Source organism: Sinocyclocheilus grahami, unplaced genomic scaffold (assembly GCF_001515645.1).
Source record: "Sinocyclocheilus grahami isolate Dianchi unplaced genomic scaffold, SAMN03320097.WGS_v1.1 scaffold247.1, whole genome shotgun sequence".
Classification (NCBI taxonomy): domain Eukaryota; kingdom Metazoa; phylum Chordata; class Actinopteri; order Cypriniformes; family Cyprinidae; genus Sinocyclocheilus; species Sinocyclocheilus grahami.
Genome location: NW_015505426.1, coordinates 451949 through 473323, shown reverse-complemented (window position 1 = coordinate 473323; position 21375 = coordinate 451949). Strand labels below are relative to the sequence as shown.

The following is a 21375-nucleotide window of genomic DNA, read 5'->3' as shown; positions in this document are numbered from 1 at the left end:
TGGATGGATGGATCCAAGCATCTTAGATGAAACTGAATGCCTGAAACCTGACTTTTAATGGAGGAGGGCTGCATTTTTTGTGCTAAATAACAATGCGTTATATATGAACATACAATAGCAATGTTAACAGGTAAAACAGAAACTGAAAAGGTGGAGCAAAAGGTAGAAAAACGAATCCAAGCAGAGTCATACACTTTTAATGTAGATTTAGCTAGACTTGATCTCATGAACATGGAAGCTGTGGAAATATAAAACTGCAGAGTGGTGTTTAGTCGAGAATAGTCAGGGCGAATGCTGGGCAAGGCAGGCTCGAAGGGGTGGCATCTGAGCACATGGTTTTGAACTCCTGAAATTTGAAACGAGACAGACAGTCAGCTATTTGGTTATCGAGGCCAGGTATGTGGGCAGCGCGGAGCGTAAAATTGCCGGTAATTCATATCCACATAGGACGCCTCAAAAATGTATTAATGAATGGAACTGAGGAGCGCCCTTTATTAATAATGTGGACCGTTGCTGCATTATTGCAGTAAACAAGAATTTGGTTTCTGGACCACTGATTACCCCAAAGAATGCAGGCTACGACGACAGGATATAATTCTGTAATGAATCAGCTCATGAAGAAATATGAATAATCATAACTAGTCATAATTAATTATGAATATTTAGATCCGCTGTAGATATTTAGCTGACCTCTCAGGGTCAACTGTCTTGTCAATTCTAAGAACGTTAATTTCCTGGTTAAGGGAAATAACTTCCTTACTGTACAATTCTACAAAAGCTTGTAGCATAAATCTGCATGATTAAGTGACTCCAGTTATGGGAAAACCATGAACAACATCAAGTGTGATACAAGTAAGGTTTTATTAACTACATAAACACTTAAACTAGTCTAACATACTACATAAACACATAAACTGGTCTAACATCCTACATAAACACATAAACTGGTCTAACATACACATACACACACACACACACACACACACAGTTTGTATAGGAAAGGGTTAAAGCTTAACCCTTTAAAGAGAAGCGAAAATAAGAACATGAAGTTTTTGAAACATTTGCATATTCAGCAGATCTACGCCTGAGGGAAACGTCAGATTCTTAGTTCAAACACACCTTTGTAAAAAGGTGCAACTGATACTTAATGTATCAATTAATAAGACTACGTTTGATACTTGCAAGTCTCGTCTGTCTGAAAGAGATTCCTGATGCAATCTTAATGCCCAATATCTTTGCTGAAGTTGGTTTAGGGAAAAGAACCAGTTTGAGTCAGAGGATCTTGGTGAAATTGAAAGGTAGAGACCGAAAGCCTGGTACAAAACTTGGGATGTCCTGGAGTGCGTTTTTCTCACATCTTCTCAGAATTTCAACAAACCACCGATTGGGCGGATCACTTGAAGTGCAGCCTTTAAAGCCTGCAAAGATTCACGCCTCTCAAGATGGGCTTGTCCAATGAGGAAGTCCGGAATCTCAAGTGGGAGTTCTGAGATACCGGGGCGTTTTTATGGCCCTTTGTTTGAAAGCATGGTAATTTGCATATGAAACTCGGATAAAAATGATTAAAGACTCTTAGAACACTAATATGTTGCGTAGGTGTAAACATACAATATACACTCTCAATTAGATCATCCGAATACGAATTCATAGATACTAAACATGGTAAGGTTATATATATGTAAGCTGACAGGAGTGTGTTTCGATTATAAGCCTGCATAACAGTATACAATTTCAAAGACAAAATACACGATGACAATAATATACCCAATGACCTGAAGGATCATGTGTGTTCATTCAACGAAAGGTTTTCCTATTAATTAATTAGCAAAGAAAAGTCCTTCCCTTGTGGATTTTCCTTATGGGCAAGGAAGCGATTTTCTTCACCTAAATTCCAGGAGGTCGTAAATGTATCGGGTGTCAGGGTTGCCATGGAACCAGGGGCCTGTTCGGCTTCCTGGGGTGTTACAGGGTATTTGTTAAATCTAGCTAACAAAATATATATTGTGTGTTTGAGTGGTCCAGACGCTACAATTCTAACAGCGCTGTTGATAATGTATTTGTGGAAGAGTCGACAATTCCTTTGGTCAAGCGCTAGCAAACCAGTGATTATTGAAAACCCCTCCAAATCCGATAGAAGGAGCGGCGTCAGTAAAGAATTTGAGGTCGACAGAAGTCTCTATAAAAAAAGAAATTCCGTTTCACCCTTCACATAGAAGAGACCAAAATTGCAGCTCTGATTTGCAGCCTGAATCTAATTTAATAGAATCGTGCAATTTCTCGACTGTTTTTGATATATCAATTAGTCTAGAAATGAAAGAACGACCTTGCGGAATGATCCGCATCGTGAAATTTAAATGCCCCAATAGAGAGAGAAGTTCTTTCTTAGTGGTGGAATCGCGTTTTAAAACATCTGTCATAGCCTCCCTGATATGATCAAGTTTATCAAGAGGTAAGGAAGCTTGCATGAGATTGCTGTCTAGAGTAATACCAAGGAATTCAATTGTATTTAATGGCCCCGCAATTTTTTCTTCTGAGAGAGGTATGTCTAGTTTATTAAAAGTTTATTTCAGAATATTAATACATCGGTCGGGTTTAGAGTTTGGATAGTCCACAACCAGAAAGTTGTCTAACAAATGAAGCACGAAAGGCAGCTTGCAGTAGTTTAAAAGAATCCAACAGGGTGCTTCCAATAAGGTGTCGAAAATACGAGGGCTGCTGTGACAGCCAAACGTCAGTCTAACGGAGAAAAATATTTTTTTACGCCATTGGACTCTGAAGAGGTGCCACTGAGACAGGTGAAGCAGCATGATTTTAAAAGCATCGACGATGTCGGCTTTGCCCAGCCAAGCGCCCTTACCAGCTATTTTAATAAACTGAATGGCATTATCCACTGAAGCATAAAACAAAGAAAAATTAGGAAGAGGAATTAATGCTAGGTACAAGAACATTGTCATGGGGGGCTGACAGATCTATTATTAAACGTTTCTTACCAGAATATTTCCTTGTAGCTATGCCTAAAGGGTTAATATACGAAATATTGGAAAAGGGGGACTATCGAAGGGACCAATCAAATATCCTTTTTCTACCTCTTTTGCCAATAGACTGTCTACTACTACAGGCTCTTTAAGAGCTGACTGAAGATTATTGCAAATGAAAGATGTTTTTGGGAGGAGTGTTAATCCGACCAAGAATCCTTGAATAAGTCCAGTTATCAAAAAATGCACAAAACAGCGATTGGAGTGCTTTTTTAAAGCTTTGTCAAGTTCAGGAACATTGACAGGTGTAGAAGGCTTTATTTTCTCTTTTTTGAAACGGGCATTCTCCGAGGACACACGGACTTGGGATGTCTGTCTCCGCAATAACTGCAAGCAATAACGCAATAACTGCAAATGTCTACTTATTAAAGCCAAGTCTACCATGGACCAGTCCAGTCTTTGGTTGAACCGTTGGATGTACATAGCTGCCTTAGCTGAGAAAGATTTATGGTACTCGTAGAACAGAGTCCCACCGTAAGTCATAGCGAGATCTGAAATAATGGCTAGATAGGAGTCTAATTCAGCCCTACGCAATGGATACACTTCGCAGATTACGTCTCTAACGACTCCAAAAGCCACATTGAACTCAGGCATAGTTAAACAATTTGACAGCCGTTGATCATTATCTTTCAACAGTACAGAAAATTCTCTGCAGTTTACTACGCATTTATCTTGGCCCTCTGAGCACAGCAGGATTTTAACCAAATTAGCATCATTACCTGCGGGGATATGTGCGCGCAGCTGGGAAGAGATAGCAGCGGCTGGTGGAAAAAAGGGGGCTCCGGTGGTGGGCGCTGGGAGAGCCGTGGCAAGAGACCTGCACGGTAGAAGATCAGCTGGTCCCGTGGTGGATGTGAAGACAGCAGCAGCAGCGGGAGCCGTGGGAGTAGGCATCGACGAAGAAGAGGAGGGCTGATTTTCCAGAACTTGGATCCTAGCATCTAAGCTGGTAAGGGAGGTTTGAATGCTCTGAAGGGCTGACAGCACAAGATCCTCTGTAGACTCGAGCGGTGCGATGTTGCCGGATCTCTCTGTCCTTTTCTTCGTAACCGGTGGGTTAGTGGAACGGGAGCAGTGCCTTTCCTGGGACCAGATGGAGTTGGAGTCGAAGGAGTTGTGAGCGTTTCTGAGTTGGTTTCCGGGAAGAATTGGAAAAGTTCTTCGTGGTTGATTCCTAGAGGTGCCTGGATGTTATGACTGTACAGTGTCGTGATGATTTTTTCAGCAGGCCAGTCTGCTATAAGCGGAGGAGGTGATTTATTGAAAAGCTGGACCTGTTCGTCGTCTGAGTCTGGATCGGACATGGTGAGTAATGATATAAATATCACTTGTGCTAAGAGTAGCAGTTTTCTCATTACTGGTGTTAAATTAGCATGCAGCCATAAGTTCAGCAGTGAGAGTTAATTGCAAGCAGTGATGCGATGGAAGAGACGCTGAAGAATGGGAATTTAAATAGACCGCTTGTGATAGGTGTCAAGACTGGATTGGTACACCTCAGGAACAGCTGACTGTCGGCTGATGCAAGCTTGACTGACGTGGCCTGCCTGAACTAATGCTATGCTGAATTCCCGCATCAAACAGAAAGTGGATTTGAGCTGTGATCATTCGTAGAAAGTGTGACATTGTTTTGTATAGTTCTTTTAGATTGTTTCAATAAACTTGTTTTTGAAGCAGACTTTATGAGGTGGCTGCTGTTTTTGCTTCTTTTGACTGTTACAACTCTCCCCAGTATGTGTTACAACCTACCCCGGTAGCGGGGTAGATTGTAACAAAGGCACTCCATGTATTTGACATCGACTTATAAGGGCTGTGATATACTTGCAGAGGTTTGAATTGGTGGCTTTTGTAGTGAACAAATGTGGGTACTTTGTATAAACATTTGAGCACTCTAGCTCAAAAATTCAGCGAGTAACAGATGTTGAAACAACAAGTGTTACAACCATACCAGGTCTCCCCCTATATAATCTGTTACCCCAACAACATCCACAAAACATCTTTAAAATGTTGCAGATAAAATGTTCTAGCTTTGTTAATACGTCACATTACAAGAACGTTTTATAAAAACATTACACAATCTCAAGTCTCAGTGATGTTCCTATAACGTTCTCCTAATGTGGCTGAGAGAATGTTCTTCCTTTGTTATCTTGAAACAGTATGCCTATGTTTCATTGAGAACACTATATAATCTGTTACCTCAACAACATCCTCAAAATGTTGCAGATGAAATGTTCTAGCTTTGTTAATATTCACATTACAAGAATGTTTTACAAGAATATTCCATCACCTCTGGCCTCAACGATGTTCTTATAATGTTCTCCTAATGTGGCTGAGAGAATGTTCTTTCTTTGTCATCTTGAAACATTGTGCCAATGATTTATTGAGAATATTATATAATCTGTTACCTCAACAACATCCTCAAAACATCCTCAAAATGTTGCAGATAAAATGTTCTAGCTTTGTTAATATTTCACATTACAAGAATGTTTTATACAAATATTCCATCACCTCTGGCCTCAATGATGTTCTTATAATATTTTCCTAATGCGGCTGAGAGAATGTTCTTTCTTTGTTATCTTGAAACATTATGCCAATGTTTTATTGAGAACATTATATAATCTGTTACATCAACAACATCCTCAAAATGTTGCAGGTAAAATGTTTTAGCTTTGTTTACACTTAACGTTTTAGGAACATTAACATGCAAACATTCTTAATCTCAAACATTTTTTAAACATTACATTCAAATGTTTTCTCTAAAACATCAACCAAACCTGTACGGAATGTTAGCCAAAGTTATGAGAACATTCCCTGCAAGCTGAGGCACACACACACACACACACACCAAATAGACAATTCTGCAGTTAATCTCAGAACCCCCCTCTCTTTCTGTCACTTCGTGTCAACAGATGTCTGTGGGAGTGATATGTTCACATGGTATGTTCCAACCCCAGAGAGCAGTAGGCGCTCTCTATTTTGACACATGGATAGATGACCCTAATCACTTTACACTCATAGAAAACCTGGGAATATCACTGAAAATGTTTTATTAGGAAAGAGTCATATTGATGCATAAAATTGGTCTTCCAAAAGAGGACGATATCCACTTCGTCATGCCTAGAGCTGATCTGTGCTGGTCGCTGAGGGAATACATGAACTTTCACCGTGGACAAAGCGGAGTCCAGCCAGGAGTCCATCACATGTGGTTGCCGCTCATTTGTCGCATCCGCTGGGCGCCAGCTCACTCTATCCCGGCCTCAGTTTTGTTATTTCTCTGATCACAAATGCAGACAGAGTTTTATGTTTATGCAGCGTGATGCAATGCAAAGCAACACGTAAAAAGACAGTATAAGTCATTATAATCAGTAATTATGTCCCCACTGGATGCAACAAATGCCTCGTTTGTAATGGGTTTTAATGTTTTTGTCTCATCGCTCCGTCCGGACACGGCATCATCAACAGTATGTGAGGGGCGTAACATTTCCATCTCACGCTTGAGGTATTCGGCCAATCACAACGCATTGGATAGCTGGCCAATCACAACACACCTCGCTTTTTTCAGACCGATGAGCTTTGTAAAAATCGACGCGTTTCAAAAAGGCGGGGCATAGAGGAGAAACAATAATGTACAGTATGTGGAAAATAATGTGTTTTTTGAACTTTAAACCGCATAAACACATTTCATTACACCAAATACACAAAGTAATGTTCTTTTTAGCAGCATCATATGACCCCTTTAAACGTTTTTGGTCGCTCCTCCCTGTAGAACCGAAATCTGAGGCCCCCCTGGTGACCGTGCCCCACACTTTAAAGAACCACTGCCTTAATGGTAGTGCAAGTGCTTTAAACCTGGGGTCCAAGTGTCTGAAGGGGATGCAAAGGAATCTGTGAACAGATCGAAATATTCTTTTTTGAGCTTTTCAATTTCACGTGTGTTGATAAGATATTGCAAATTACATATACTAACATTTACAATATTAAAATGTTTTATTATTTTAATTTATTTTACTTTGACTAAATTTCTTTTAATACAATAATTTTTTTAGACATTAAAATATAAACATATAATATACATAAAATATATACCAAGCAAGTAGGAAATCATTTCCACAGTTGTGATGTAACTAACTTGGCTATTTTAAAAAACCCTTCTCTCGAGGAAATAAATCAACACTGAGCTCTTCAAGAGATTCCATGGCATCTGTAAACATCCTTATTTACTGTAATAATTAAAAAGTCATAGAAATTATTGCTAGAAAGCTTTAAGAATTAATATTGTTCCAAATCTTCCTTCCAGCTCTGAACTCTCTCCTTGTACACACAATTTTCATCATCCACCCTGTGTTCCATTGCAGCTGTGGCAAGGGGCCTTTTACCCACAATATTTAAAATTATTTTATTATTATTTTACTTTCACCAAATCATGAGATTGTGATTTATCACAGTCAATGACAATATAATTTCTAATGATTTAATCAATTTTCTCACACAGTATAAATACACACTCTCAGAAAAAAGGTACAAAAACTGAAAAGGTAGCGCCCCAGTGACAGCTTATGCACCTTTCTTTCCTGAGAGTGCATTAGAATACATTATTTTATACATTAATATATAAATATATGTTATTACATAAAATATATTTTTATAAAATTAATTATTTTGAGAAGAGGTCACCATTTTTGAGGGTCTTTGGTACAGAGCCAAAGGGGTCAATATGATGGAAAAAATACAACAAATGCAAGGTATATTTCAATACATTTGTATTCTCTGGCAAAACATTTGTTTTCCCTCAAAAACTGTTCCATTTTCTCATTCAAATTTTGTATTCTCTAAAAGTTTTGGTTCACTCGCTAATTTCTGAAGCAACCTCAGTATATAATTCTGGAACCAGGCCTGGATAAAACTGTGTTTGAGCAGTTTTCATTATCAGTACCTCATATTTAGGCAATCACATGGAGTTTTATGTGGCAGCAGACTATGCTATCGGAAAAATGAGCAGGATATTTGTTAATTTCCTCCATCTCTATGAAATGAAAATCTCTATACAGTTAGAGTAAACATTATTGCACATGGGCTTCATGGAATACTTCTTGTATCTGTTGATTTCATCTTATGTGTGGATTATTTGGTTTTATTTAGTGTGAATGTATTTTGCAGTCCGTGTGTTTCTGTTTGCAAACTGAATTCTTCACCGAGCGCACCATCACACCCACCAGCAGAAACATAAAATGGTGCCTATGCCAGTGTTAATGTACCCCTAAAAGTTGACTATAAATAAACAGAGCACAGAGCAAGTAAAAAAGAAAATAAAAAAAAATAACGCTTCCCACTCAGACTTTTCAGTAGGAAATATGTCAACACCGAGATTGTAAAAAAAAAAAAAATCCATTGGGTCTGTAAACATCTTTATTTACTGTATTAATGAAAAAAATCATGGTATTTGCTCATTAATAAACACATGCACATGCCTTTTTCCAAATCTTCCTTCCAGGCCTGAACTCTGTCCAATAACACATACTTATCACCGTTCACCATATGTTCCATTCCAGTCGTGGTAGGGGCCTTTTACCCACAATGCAGTTCCCTAGGGTCAGCTAGAACATAGACATAATAAATACCTAGACGCCTCATTGGCCGCTTTGAGCCGTTGCTGCGATAGGTCAACGCATCCACCATGTTTGTGAAGGCAAGACTGCCTTAAAAATAAATGGAGGTAAATGGGGGAGCTGCATTTTTTTCTGGATAAAAACACGATAACGTTTACATTTATCAACCGATTTCAGAGGTTTGTGATATACATGGAGTTAAAAATAACTCTGCCTCCAGTTATTTAGTTAGGTTTGGAAAATTATTAATTTTTGTAAGAAATTGTGAAAACTCACACTTGTCTCACTTGTTGATTTGATTGATTTTTTCGGTTTACAATTCTAATGTTAATGTAGTATAACTGACATATACATGTTTTGTCATTTGAATGTACATGAAATGAAATTAAGTTGTTTCATTGCTTTCTCTGTCTTCAACCCCAACATTTTAGGTCAGAACACAGCTCACTCCCTTTGAAATACTGGAAGAAAATCAAAATAATACATCTTTAAACACTAATAATTTACCATCATTGAGAAAATTTAATAAAACCAGCGAATACAAATCAAAAAGGGACACTCTTGGTAGTCTGCTTTTTATTTTGATAGCACTCTATACAGATAAACTCCACAACAAAAACAATAACAAATGCAACTGATAATCCTTTATGGATCCAGTAAAACGTACAGTTACAGCGGTAAAATATTATGCACTGATACAGTGCACAGTAAAAGTGATATGTAATATTAAAAAGTATATGTAGTACAAGTTGTAGTAAAGTGAATAATATAAAAAGCGAGTACAACGGCATATAATAGATTTATAATAGAATAAATTGTATGTATAATACCAAAATAAATTAAATGAATAACAATAGATGAATAATAGCAAGTAGAATATGTAATATCAAGGGTGATTCATTCAGGGCTATTGTAGGTTTTAACTAGTTCTAATACAACATTAGGCTGTGGAAGTATAGCCTACTCTCTTGGAAATGCAGAGAACAGGCTTTCTTCAGCTTTCCTTAAGGCTTGCGTTGTCCTGTTTGCAATTGGCTAAAAAGGGAGAATATATATATACACAATAAATCCACAGATTTATGATAAACTATGCAATCCTTATAATCAAGTGATGATAAACTTACTCTTCGTAAATAAGTAACATTAGTGAAATTAAAGAGAGATAATTGAGCTCCATCCCTAATCCTGACAGTCTGGCATTGTCTTGTCAAAGTGCTCACTGTACATATTGTGCTCATAACACAATTTACTTTATGATATACTACAATATTAAAATTAAAACTTAAGAATTCATTTAAACTTTGATTTCATATAAAATCTCAGCTTTCACAGCTTATTAGCGATATCGCTAGCTATTTATAGTCTGACACCGGTGGCTAATTAAGCTGTCAACATAAAGCTAAAAATGACCAAAAAACATACAGATACAACTGTTTAGTCTTACCTGTGAAAGATAATACCCCGAGGTCTGTTTTTATTATTGTGCAACGGTTTGTAGATGCCCAAGCTGCCGACGAGTCAGATATGTTTTCGCCTGTCCCGATATGAGAGTTGCCTTCACCAATATGGCGGCGACGTTGACGTGCGGTCGAGCGGCCAATGAGGCGTCTAGGTATTTATTATGTCTATGAGCTAGAATACCAAGGCTCCATATCCTGCTGGCAGTTGTCATGGTAACACAGCATCAGGCTTTCACAAAAAAATGGAGGAATCAGATTCTTGCAGCAGTTCTGTTAACGTTAGCCTCCCTGCTGTTTCTTCATTGCTGAACCAACACCTTGTATTTGATTCATATTTTGGGTTTGGATAAATCCACACACCTTAAGCACATCAGTTGAGGAGGTTTTAAAAGTGTATACATACACACCATCACCGTGTTTGGCCTGTTTCTGAATAATACACACATTGTGCACATGAGCAGAAGTTTGGTCTGTGATGAGGCCCAGTCCTCCAGCAGATGAGCAAACGAGATTGCAAATCTCATATTCATCCTCTCATGTCTGTGTATTTAAAATTAAATGTCTTGTTGGATGCATACTGTTACAAATTCTTTCCATGGACTTCCGTCCGATCGCCACCAGAGGTCACTCGTCCATTATATTGACTCTCTCACTACACAGAGTGTTACACGTCACCACAGACTACATTTCCCATCATCCATTGCAGTGATTGCACAGAGCTGTAACCAATCACACACACACACTATATTACACTCACTCAGACTCACTCGAAGGGCCGTGTATTGTCTAGCGTTTATTGCTCTCCAAGTGATAGCTACTTTACGAAGCCAGTTAGTTCCCTGTCAAAGTTTCTAGTTCTAGTTACCATAGTCTAGTCATAGTCTTGCCTTGCCTGTTTTCTTGTGTTCTGATTCTTGCGTTTGAAATTGTATGAAACATCCGAAGATTACATTAGTGAAATGGAATCTTATTAGCTTTTACTGCATGTTCCTGTGGAGATGCTGTTGCCTGTAAAATCCCAGTGTGGTGCTTTTTCATTAGATCTCTCTCAAATGAAGGACCTAACCAAAACAAACACACAGATCTGCCACCCACGTTTACTGAACATCTTGTCCTAGTTTTTGTCTTCATTAGATTGCTATGATAAAGGTGGCAGCAGTCAGGATGGCGAGTAAGGTGGTGGACTGTGCCATGGGGGTGCAGGAGTGTCTGATGACTTCCCACTAGTAGAAATGTGAGAAAACTATTATTATTATATTTTTCCTGATCATTTCGCTACATTATACAGTATTTGCTGAAATGTAAGACTTGAATGTGTTACAACTACCATGCTTTTCCATTGGGTAGGATTAGGGATGTAGATGTCATGCAGAATAAACAGCCAATATGGTAATAATAGGCATGCTAATGAACAACTAGTTAATAGTGAGAATTGGTCCCTATACTAAAGTGTTACCATTATTATTATTATTATTATTATTATTATTATAAATAACATTAATAGTAATTGCACTAGTATTTGTGTAGTAATATTATTATTATTAATAACAATAAAACAATTATAAATACTGTTAATTTAATCTTCTTCTTTATTGATATGATATATGTATAATAAATGTAAAAACCTTATTATATCAAAATTAGCAATATAATTATATTATTTATCAATAATAAATTATATTATTATTATAGGTGTGATGTATAATAACTGTAAATACCATAAATATATTAGAATTTGTAGTATAATTTTATTATTAGTTAATAATGACAATATAAATTATTATTATTATTATTATTATTATTATTATTATTATTATTATTATTATTATTATTATTATTATTATATGGCATGAAATAACAACCTTTTTCATCCATTTTATATTTGTCAGCTATTTGAGGATTTTAGTAACATTAATTTTGATTACATATTAAAACCTTTTTTGTGTGGTTATATGTTCATATTGGTATGCTTATGCACGAACACTACGCATAGCTGACGGACCTGATGAGGTTCATTTGTCCACTATTGCTCTCCTAGAGCTCCGAGACCAACGGAGACGAGCCCAAGCTAAACTCTGATTCACCTCAAATCAGCCAGACACATAACTTCCAATTATTTCCTGAAAACGTATAAAGGCTCTCTGTCTGTGTTAGAAAAACAACTATTAGATCTTAAATGACCAAGTCAAAGAAAAAGAAATAAGCGATTAATCATACTCAAAGAATTCCAGCTGCTAATCTAAAATAAATAATGAGAAATGCATTATGGGAAATCACAAGTATGTAAACAATAGAAAGAAAATGTATGAAAAATGTATGGCATACTTAATTGACTGAGCGACTGTACTTTAACACCAGCATCTGCCTTACAAATCAAATTTAATGTAGATAAAATATTATTTTTTGTAAATTCATGTGTATAATGTTTTCCTTTTAATTTTAAGTATGTAATCAAACGTGCCTGCTTTTTAAATGAGAATACAGCACATTATAGAGCACAGTTCATTGAAATATTACTGTTTTTTTCTTAACTAACTTTTCTCTTCTTCTTTCACACATGGGTGATGCCACTATTCACCAGACTTAAGTAGACAGGTGTGAAAAATGTGTGTGTTAAAATGTTGCCGCTTTCCATGTGTCCATGGCATGGCTACCACCCAGAATTTGCTTCCCACATCATCACGTCTTGTTTAGACATCCTAAAATCTGGTGTTTATAAAAGCACTTGTGTGTATGTGTGTTATGTCGGTTGGATTACTCAGGCATTAGGCCAGTGCATTTTGTCAGTCCCTCCTTCAAAACTGGAACTATTCTATGCACAGGTGGACTGGTATTTTGGTTACTTAGACACATGCACACACAGACAACAATGGGCCTTCTGTAGCTATGGACGAAGTCTGAGTGTTTCCTTTCTAATATGGCCTCACCAATCTCTGTGCCAAAGTGCTCTGGTAGTCTGCATGCATACTGGCTGGTCTTGCATAGCCAGACATATCTGCTACACTTTGCAGTGCATTTGGCCAAAATTCACCCACTTAGATAGGAAACCATTGTTTGACCAACATCTAAAGCTATAAACCACAGATTTGATTCCAGGCAGACTGATAAAATAAGCTGTCCACACTGACTCCCAGAAGCCAAATCCAGCCAATCAGATTAGAGCTTGCCAGATCTGGAAAGTGCTTTTCAGCATGTGCAATATGCAACAGACGGTCAGTGAATAGACTTTTTTTTTTTTAAACATTATGAAATGTTTAATGATTAAATGCTATTTCAGGGCTTTTCTTTTTCTTAATTAAATATATTTTATGTGAAATAGTTCAGACCATCCAAATTAAAGTTTATTTAATCAGAAATCTACAAAAGATTTTGAGAAATATTTGTTCAAGCAGTGTATAGAGATTTATATAACTTAGTTCAACATTGCTCAGAATTGTATTAGCAAAAGATAATTAAACTATAAACTTTCTTCTAAATGGGTATTATGTAGGTTTTAAAGCTTAGTATGCTGTATATATGTTTATATTGAAGTCATTTTTGTGTATTTGAGAAATTTTAATGTGGGACTGTCCAGTTATTGTCATTAATTGTGATCACATTATCTGCACATAATCTGTGATCTCACAGCACTCTTACAAGTACATTGCCTCAGATGAGCTAGAACATTAACAGGAAGTACAGCTTCAGTAAGTGCTTCAAAGAACCTCCCAGGAGCATGTGTTAGTCCTTGCATTCTTCTTTCTTTGGTGAATTTCTTCTGGATCTCTTCTTTACAGACTAAAATAGAAACAGAGCTGTACTTGCACCATTTGACACTAAATTGTCAGACATATTTATGTTTAAGAGAACTCACCTTTAATGCAGCCACTTTGGGATGGAATGCACCCTCAAACTGTCTATGAACACTTACAACCTGTCATGGAGATCCAGAGAGTTTCTTATTTTATTTTTATTTATTTATATTCTTTTTTTTATTGGGGGGGGGGGGGGGGGGGGGTTGTTTTGAAAACATACTCTACTGTACATACTAAACAAAGAACCTTTCATAGAAAGATTATTTAAAAAAAAAAACTTTAAGAGTGCACCATGGTATTATTATCTACTACCACTGTACTATGGTGCTGTACATCTTGATAAATTGCACTATTATTGATCTCTAATTTGTGTATATTATTACTTTGATTATTTGTGTTTTAAGATGATATTGTGTCATGGATACGCACCTGTAATTGGTTGGTTGCGTGGTAATGGGACAGTAATGAGTAAGAACCGATACGAGATCTGTGGGGCTTTTTTTTACTAGAGTTCAAATTTCGCCTCGACCTGTCGGTCTTAAGCACAGAACAGAAAGTACATGAGCTTTTTTTTCTCTAATTTTTTGGCCAGCAAAGAAAAGTTTTACTGTGTTACATGAATGCATTCTCTCACCTGGATGAGTGTGTTAGGAGATCCTTTGACTGAGTAAGATCCAGGCCGCTGAGTGATTGGAGCTTGTCTTCGAGCCCTCACCTGAGATCAGTTAGAAAAATAGATGTTGGCAAATTTGCAGATCAGACCCAGGCAAAATCTGTACACTTTTGACCTACACTTTTGTACACTTTTGCTTTTTTTTGACTGTTTTTAAAAGAAATTCATACTTTAATTCAGCAATTTGAATTGATCAAACAGTGACAGAGACTCACCTGAGAAGACAAGGGCTCATCTTTTACCTACGAAAGGAAATGAAAGAGGATTATATACTGTGTATATATATATATATATATACAGAGAGGGAGAGAGAGATAATTATAACAGCAACTTATTGATTCAAATTCATTTCAGAGCTAAAGTGTTGATCTGGCTTCCACGGCTGATTTTGTAAAAAAAAAAAAAAATTCCACAATGACCTTTGGAGCCAGGCAGTTGGTTAATTTATTTTCTCTTTCTCTAGAGTCTGTAAATACCAAATAAATTAAGCTCTGATAATAGCCCACTATTAAACATATTGCCTCTCAGAGCACATGTACCATTGTATATGCTTTATAATTAATATACGTCTTCTTGACTGAGCCACCATTTACTTTTATTAAATTATTTATTTGTTTGTAGTTTGTAAAAACTTCTTTGAAGCAACTGAAAATAGTAATAACAAGATTAATAAGGCTAATCTCTCTGTCTCTCTCAGCACTCCTACTCTTTCCTCCATTTCATCCCTCCCTTTCCACCTCATTGTCTTGAATACTCAATTAATTTAAAACAAATTATACATCAAAGAAGTGCAGTGTTCATGGTGTTTGTCTCATTTTTTTAACCAGCCACATCTAGCAGAGTTCAGAATATAGTTCCCTAGAAATTATCATTTCAGAAAGCCACGAAAAAGTAAGTGTTTTCCATATCCCATTGAACTATGCCAGAATTATGTCAGAGCCTAAGCTAAAGTGCAGTCTTAGAAAGTACTTGTTTTTTTTAACATTCAATTAACATTCATTCGTCAGAATGTTAATTTGTGTGTGTATTCAAATCTTTATATTAACTGTGGATATGAGACAGAGGATATGGAAAACGTAGTAAGTGGAAAGTCAAATAGCTTCCTGGCACATTGAAATTACATGGAAAGTTGGAGACATTTATTCCTTTCACAGTATTGTAGGTTGACAGACCATTGAGTCACAACTCTTCAGACTCCATAGTAGCAAAGAGTGGAATGGCATCTGTCTCTGCGGTTCTGACTCCTCAAACACATCTGGTCAGTGTCTTTACTGCCTCCTTTAATGTCTAAAAATACACATACATAATGCCTTATGGCTATTATAATTGCACTATTCTCTTGCTTTGCCATTGTGACGCAAAAGCAAGCTGGAATGGAAACTTTTTGGTTTAGCATTCCAGAGCTTTTACTGTAGTCATGTAGACCACAATTTTGAGTCTTATTTCTCATTGTGAATTCAGTGATTTGCCTGAAATTATCTTATGCACAGGTGTATTTTGATTTAATGTGTAATTGTGGTGTCACTATGTAATAGATTTTTTATAAATGTGTAATTACACAAAAAGTGCTCAAAGCCTGAACAACTGTACAAGTACCACTGAAAGGTTGTAGCTTAGGTTAAAAAAAGCAAGCCACAATGCTTTTACATACCAAATGTAACGTATAACGTTCTTCAATAATGAAAGATCTCAAACCAGAAGCTATAGCACTTACCTTTACCTCTGTAACCTGTGTGTCGGCACATTCCACCCTTCTGCCCGTGCAGTCCAGAGCATATGTGAGAAGACATCCCTGCAGACACAGCAGATAGACCCACAGCACCATGGACATAGCTGCAAGAGTGTGTTGGGGTTAGATTGTTAAGAGTCTGTCGGCTCTGTGGAGCTCTCTCTTAGTGCAGTAGTTTTATACTCCCAGTCCTAATGGAGACCAGATGGAGACGAGAGAGAAAAGACCATGCCAACCACTCACACACACACACACACACACACATATCCGCATTTGTCTACATAGCAGAGAAACCTCGGACATACTCCAGCAGTTAGAAGAACAGAAACCCTAAAGCTTGCAACCACAAAAAAAAAATCTTAGAGGACATATGCAGAATTGTATCATACATTCTATTAGCAAATAGATATAGTGTCAGTTAATGGTTACAATGTTTCTAGAGCAAGAGAAACTTTGTATCATTCTGCATGCGGCATGCGCATAAGCGCTTTGTTACGCTCTGTATTGGAGCCTTTCATATTATAATACTTTTGCACAATGAAAGATTGTTAATAGCCTTTCTTGTTCTGTCCTATCTATCATATGTTGCTGCCTCATTGCTGTGCTATACATTTAAAATAAACTTCTCTTTTAATTTTATAGTATATATTTTTATATATAAATATTTATATAAAATTTAGTAGATTGTGTTTAACACACAAAACTGTGATGATCAGGTCAACACACAAGTATCGGATCGGTATCTGCCGATAATCAAATTTTTTGTTATCAGATCGGTTATGAAAAAAAAAATGGTATCGATTTTTGGTGCTCTCTTACCAGGTTGTCAGACTTGACACTGTGTCCCATAGGGGACACTTTGGGAAAAGAAAATGCCCACTACGCCATACCCTGGTGCAAGTCTGACCACCTGGTGAGAGAGCACCAAAAAATTGTGATAGACATACACCGATTAAGGGGGCAATAACGCCCGGGTAATGGGTCTACTCGAAAACCTAACAAAGGAGACAGCCCAAGCATGGGGATTGGAAGAACAACTCATCCAAAGGGATCTATCCACAGACAGCTACTGACCTCTGACAAGGCTGCTATAAGTGGGTTGCCTACCTAATAACCTCTAATACAGGGGAGGCACCACTACACTAGGCAAAAAGTGAACCTCAGGGGGGGCTGCCTATAAAGCCCTAAAGTAGGGAGGAGGCCCATCCCTGCTACCAAAATATAGGTAGGAAAGCTCACAATACAGTAGCCTTATCAAAGAAAACCGGCCTCGACCGGTACATCTTTGACAAGAAAATTCCCAAATTGGAAGCCTAAAAGAGACTCAACCTATAGCTATAGGTGGGCTGACTACTTAAAATCTCTGAAATGAGGGAAACAGCCCAACCAAGGACAGTCCATCAAACTATCCTCAAATAGCTACTAACCGCCTACTTAAAACCCCTCTAAAACAGGGGAGGCAGCCCAACCCAGATCAGAGAAGGGAGCAAAGAACCCTACTTAAAACCCAAAACTTTGGGGAGGGGCATCTTGTAGATTATGATGAGAAACTTAAAACTCTCATGCTCCCTACAATCCTGAGCTCAACTGAAAAGGCAGCCACAGGACCAAACCGCTGAGTGCAAGAGCTCAATTTACACCACTCGAGAGAGAGAATCGAGCTAAGGTAAGGATAGGGGGGAGACAGCCAGCGCTAAGCACTAAGGTGTGTTTGTAACAGAGCATTGGCTATCAGCACGCTTCTTCTCAATCAGTTTTATGGGATCCCCTCTACTCTCCTTAGAATCACGCCTCCTACATGCTCTACTCCTTTAAAGCAGAGGAGCACGAGTGGCCACGCTAGACTTCTGGTACTGTCTGTGATCCTCGGATCAAGACAGACCAGCCCGCTCAGAGATTATGGGGGATGACCTAGTCCGGCAAGGGATGTACCTGCCTAGTAGATAAAGAGATAACCCACTCACGTCTCTTCCACAGGTGGCATCTTCACATACCCATGCTCAGTTAGACCTTCAACATTAGCAAATCGGTGTGTTTAAAGAGGTGAAGCTGAGCTAAATATGGTCACGACCAAGATCTCTCAAGCTCTGAATGAAGATCGTTGAGAAATGGAAGGCTCCTGGGAGAAGGACGGTCATGGCCTGACAGAAACCGATCATCTAGATGACTACGAGAAGGCTTCTGTTTCTCATGCCCCCAAACCAGTTCGAATCTCTTAGCAGTACGGGCCATAACCTCCAACATCTCCCCGTTTGTGGGGTTGGTGGGCTGGGATGACTCAGTACTCACACTTTCCTCATAATTTCCTCGAGCACTGAACATGCATGCTCCTCTCCCAAACACATAACACATAGGTTGTGTGAGTCCTCGGGTGTCACAAATCTCAAGACACAGAGGCACACACTTCCTACAACACTCAGATGAACTCTTATCCATGTCTCACTCACTGAACAAACAGACGGCTCCTGAAGACAAAAAAGCTGATGACGTGCATTACAGGCACCCTCTATACTTCAGGGTACCCCGGTAATGACGTCACAGGCTGCATGGCCAAGTGGGATTGGAGTGTTTTTACACGTGCTTCAGACACCAGTCATGCTGATGGCATTCCCCAAAGTGTCCTCTAGAAGACGCAGTGTGGAGTTCCCTTGAAGGGGAACTACATGATTAGCAGTCCAAGTAAAAAGGTATAAAATAGGTCTTTATAATTGTAATCTTTATGTATGGTAATGCAATTAGATTGGATTTTTTCACCTATTTTCACCTATTCTGTCAGGTGAAATCTGCTTGTCTATTTATCTTATAGAAAAATAATGGCATAAATATAAATGTGTAGAAGGAACATCAAAACATCACAAAAAGCTTGAGTTGCAGTATGAACACATGCTAGTCGACATCTCATTCCTCACAGGAGGGCGTTTGGGTTTTGACAGAAGCAATTAAATATTGAGAATATGCTCAGTATTTTTCTGCATTGTCATCGGCCTGATGGATCTGCTGACTGCAGATAATGAAAGGAAGCAGCTGTGTTTCATTTAAATCCATGATTTGTTTTGTTTCTGATTTTGAACAAAGAAGCTGTTTTCCCCAAACAACAATTAGGTTTGTTCTTTCTTTCTTTCTTTGCAGGAGTGAGAAGTGATTTTAAATACAGGAACATGACTAACAATGCATTAAAGTCATTAAAGCCATGAGTTTTGGTTAAATTCAGTAGCTGGTAAAATAGTTTCATCATTACTTATGTATGATGATGAATGCATCCCATTTGATTTGTATTCTTTAAATTTGCACCAATATGATTTATCGTTTTGAGTGTCTTTAGAGAATAAATTCATATATTAATTGGTGAAACGATCACTTGGTGAACACCTCATCTGCGTTTACTCGAAAAACATTCACTGACACAAGTGATGTTCTGTCAAGCTCAATGAGTTTAACATTCTATATATTAACATACTTATATCAACATATTTACCATTCTTGTGGTGCAGATATTTACCACAGAATAACATAAACTCAGACACACTGACAGGATAATACTTTATCCTTTTACTAAAATGCCGTCATGCTTGGTGGTTCGAAAAATGCATTATTTTTCACATAAATTACATTACATTTAACACCTTTCTCCCCAGCCTGGCACAAATGGCTCAATTAGTTCCAGGTTTGATGAAAGCCCGCCTTCCAAAAATGAAATGTGTTGTTATTGGTTGGCTGTCCCAGTGCATTGTGATTGGCGAACAGCTTAGACGGTGTTTCTGTACAGCCCCACCCCTTTTGTGGTGGCATGCAAATGCATTATCTGCCAGCAGGCCGAATAGTTTGTCGGCGCTTCACGACTGGCATGTGTGGCTGGATTCACCCGATACTTCCTGATGGCCCGACCTTTGTGAGACAAACGGGATGGTCACACGTCTGTATGAGAGGCATTGAGCAGCAGTATCTTCGTTATGCGAAGATGCAAATGGCTTTACTTAACGTTCGCTCCATGGGAAACAAAACTTTTATACTCAACGATTTTATTATAAACAATAAGTTGGTCCTTTTTTTGTCGGAAAACTTGGTTAAAGGTAGGAGATCTGACTCCAATGGCTGAACTTGTACCACTGGGTTACTCCTATTATAATTATCCTCATTTAACTGGTCGAGGTGGGGGCCTTATGTCTATTTTTAAAGATGAAATCGGATGTCGGACGATCTCTACTGAACATTATAATAGCTTTGAGCTACAAAAGTTTCAGATAATGTTGACTAATCCTGTGCTGGTTGCACATGTGAATCGTCCTCCAAAGCTAAATAAGGATTTTATAAATGAATTTTCTCATTTTGTGAGTTGGCTGATTACACAATTTTACTGTTTTTTAATTATTAAGACTTTAATGTACACATGTGTTGTGAGCAGGATGCGGTTTCCTGAGAGTTTGTAAATGTGATTGACTGATGGCAGTGTTCTCTATTTTGTATAGAGACTATTGTGATTCTATCTTGTCTGAAACATCCTTGATGAATTTAAGTGTTGATGAGCTGTTGGAACGGTTAAATTATGTTTGCACTGATATGTTAGATAACGTGGCTCTTTTTGAAGCTAAAAGGGGTAAAATTAAACATTTGCCATGGTTTAATGAATCCCTAAGGGCACTTAGACAACATGCTCGACAAGCTGAGAGGACATGGAAAAAACATAAACTGCTGGTCCATTATGAGATATTCAGAGAATCGCTACTGACATTCCAGAAGGCCTCTAGAGATGCTAAACATAAGTATTACTTGGAATGTTATCACTCAACATGTGAATGAGCCGAAAATTTTATTCGAGATAATAAATTCAGTTGGCAAACCTTGGCAAACTAGGTATCCAGATCCTTCAATCCTGAACAGTGAAGACTTTTTGAATTTTTTTAATGATAAAATTGTTGGTTTACACTTTAAAATACCGAAGTTGCAGGTGGATCCATCTTTTGACCTGGCGGTGCCTTGTAGCGTGGAATGGATAGAATTCCATCATATTACACTTCCAGTTTTGGTGGATATTGTTGTTCATCTTAGGCCTTCTTCATCTAAAGGTGATGTCATGTGATGGC

At 37.8% G+C, this 21375-nt stretch overlaps 1 long non-coding RNA gene across 1 annotated transcript; it reads right to left on the bottom strand.

The window, feature by feature from the left end:
* Nucleotides 1–9563: 9563 nt before the first annotated feature.
* LOC107598198 (uncharacterized) lies at nucleotides 9564–20944 on the bottom strand. The gene is made up of 3 exons (XR_001610530.1): nucleotides 20934–20944; nucleotides 10083–10270; nucleotides 9564–9673 (listed from the first exon to the last, which is right to left on the bottom strand). It is a non-coding gene; the product is annotated as an uncharacterized lncRNA (long non-coding RNA).
* Nucleotides 20945–21375: the final 431 nt, after the last annotated feature.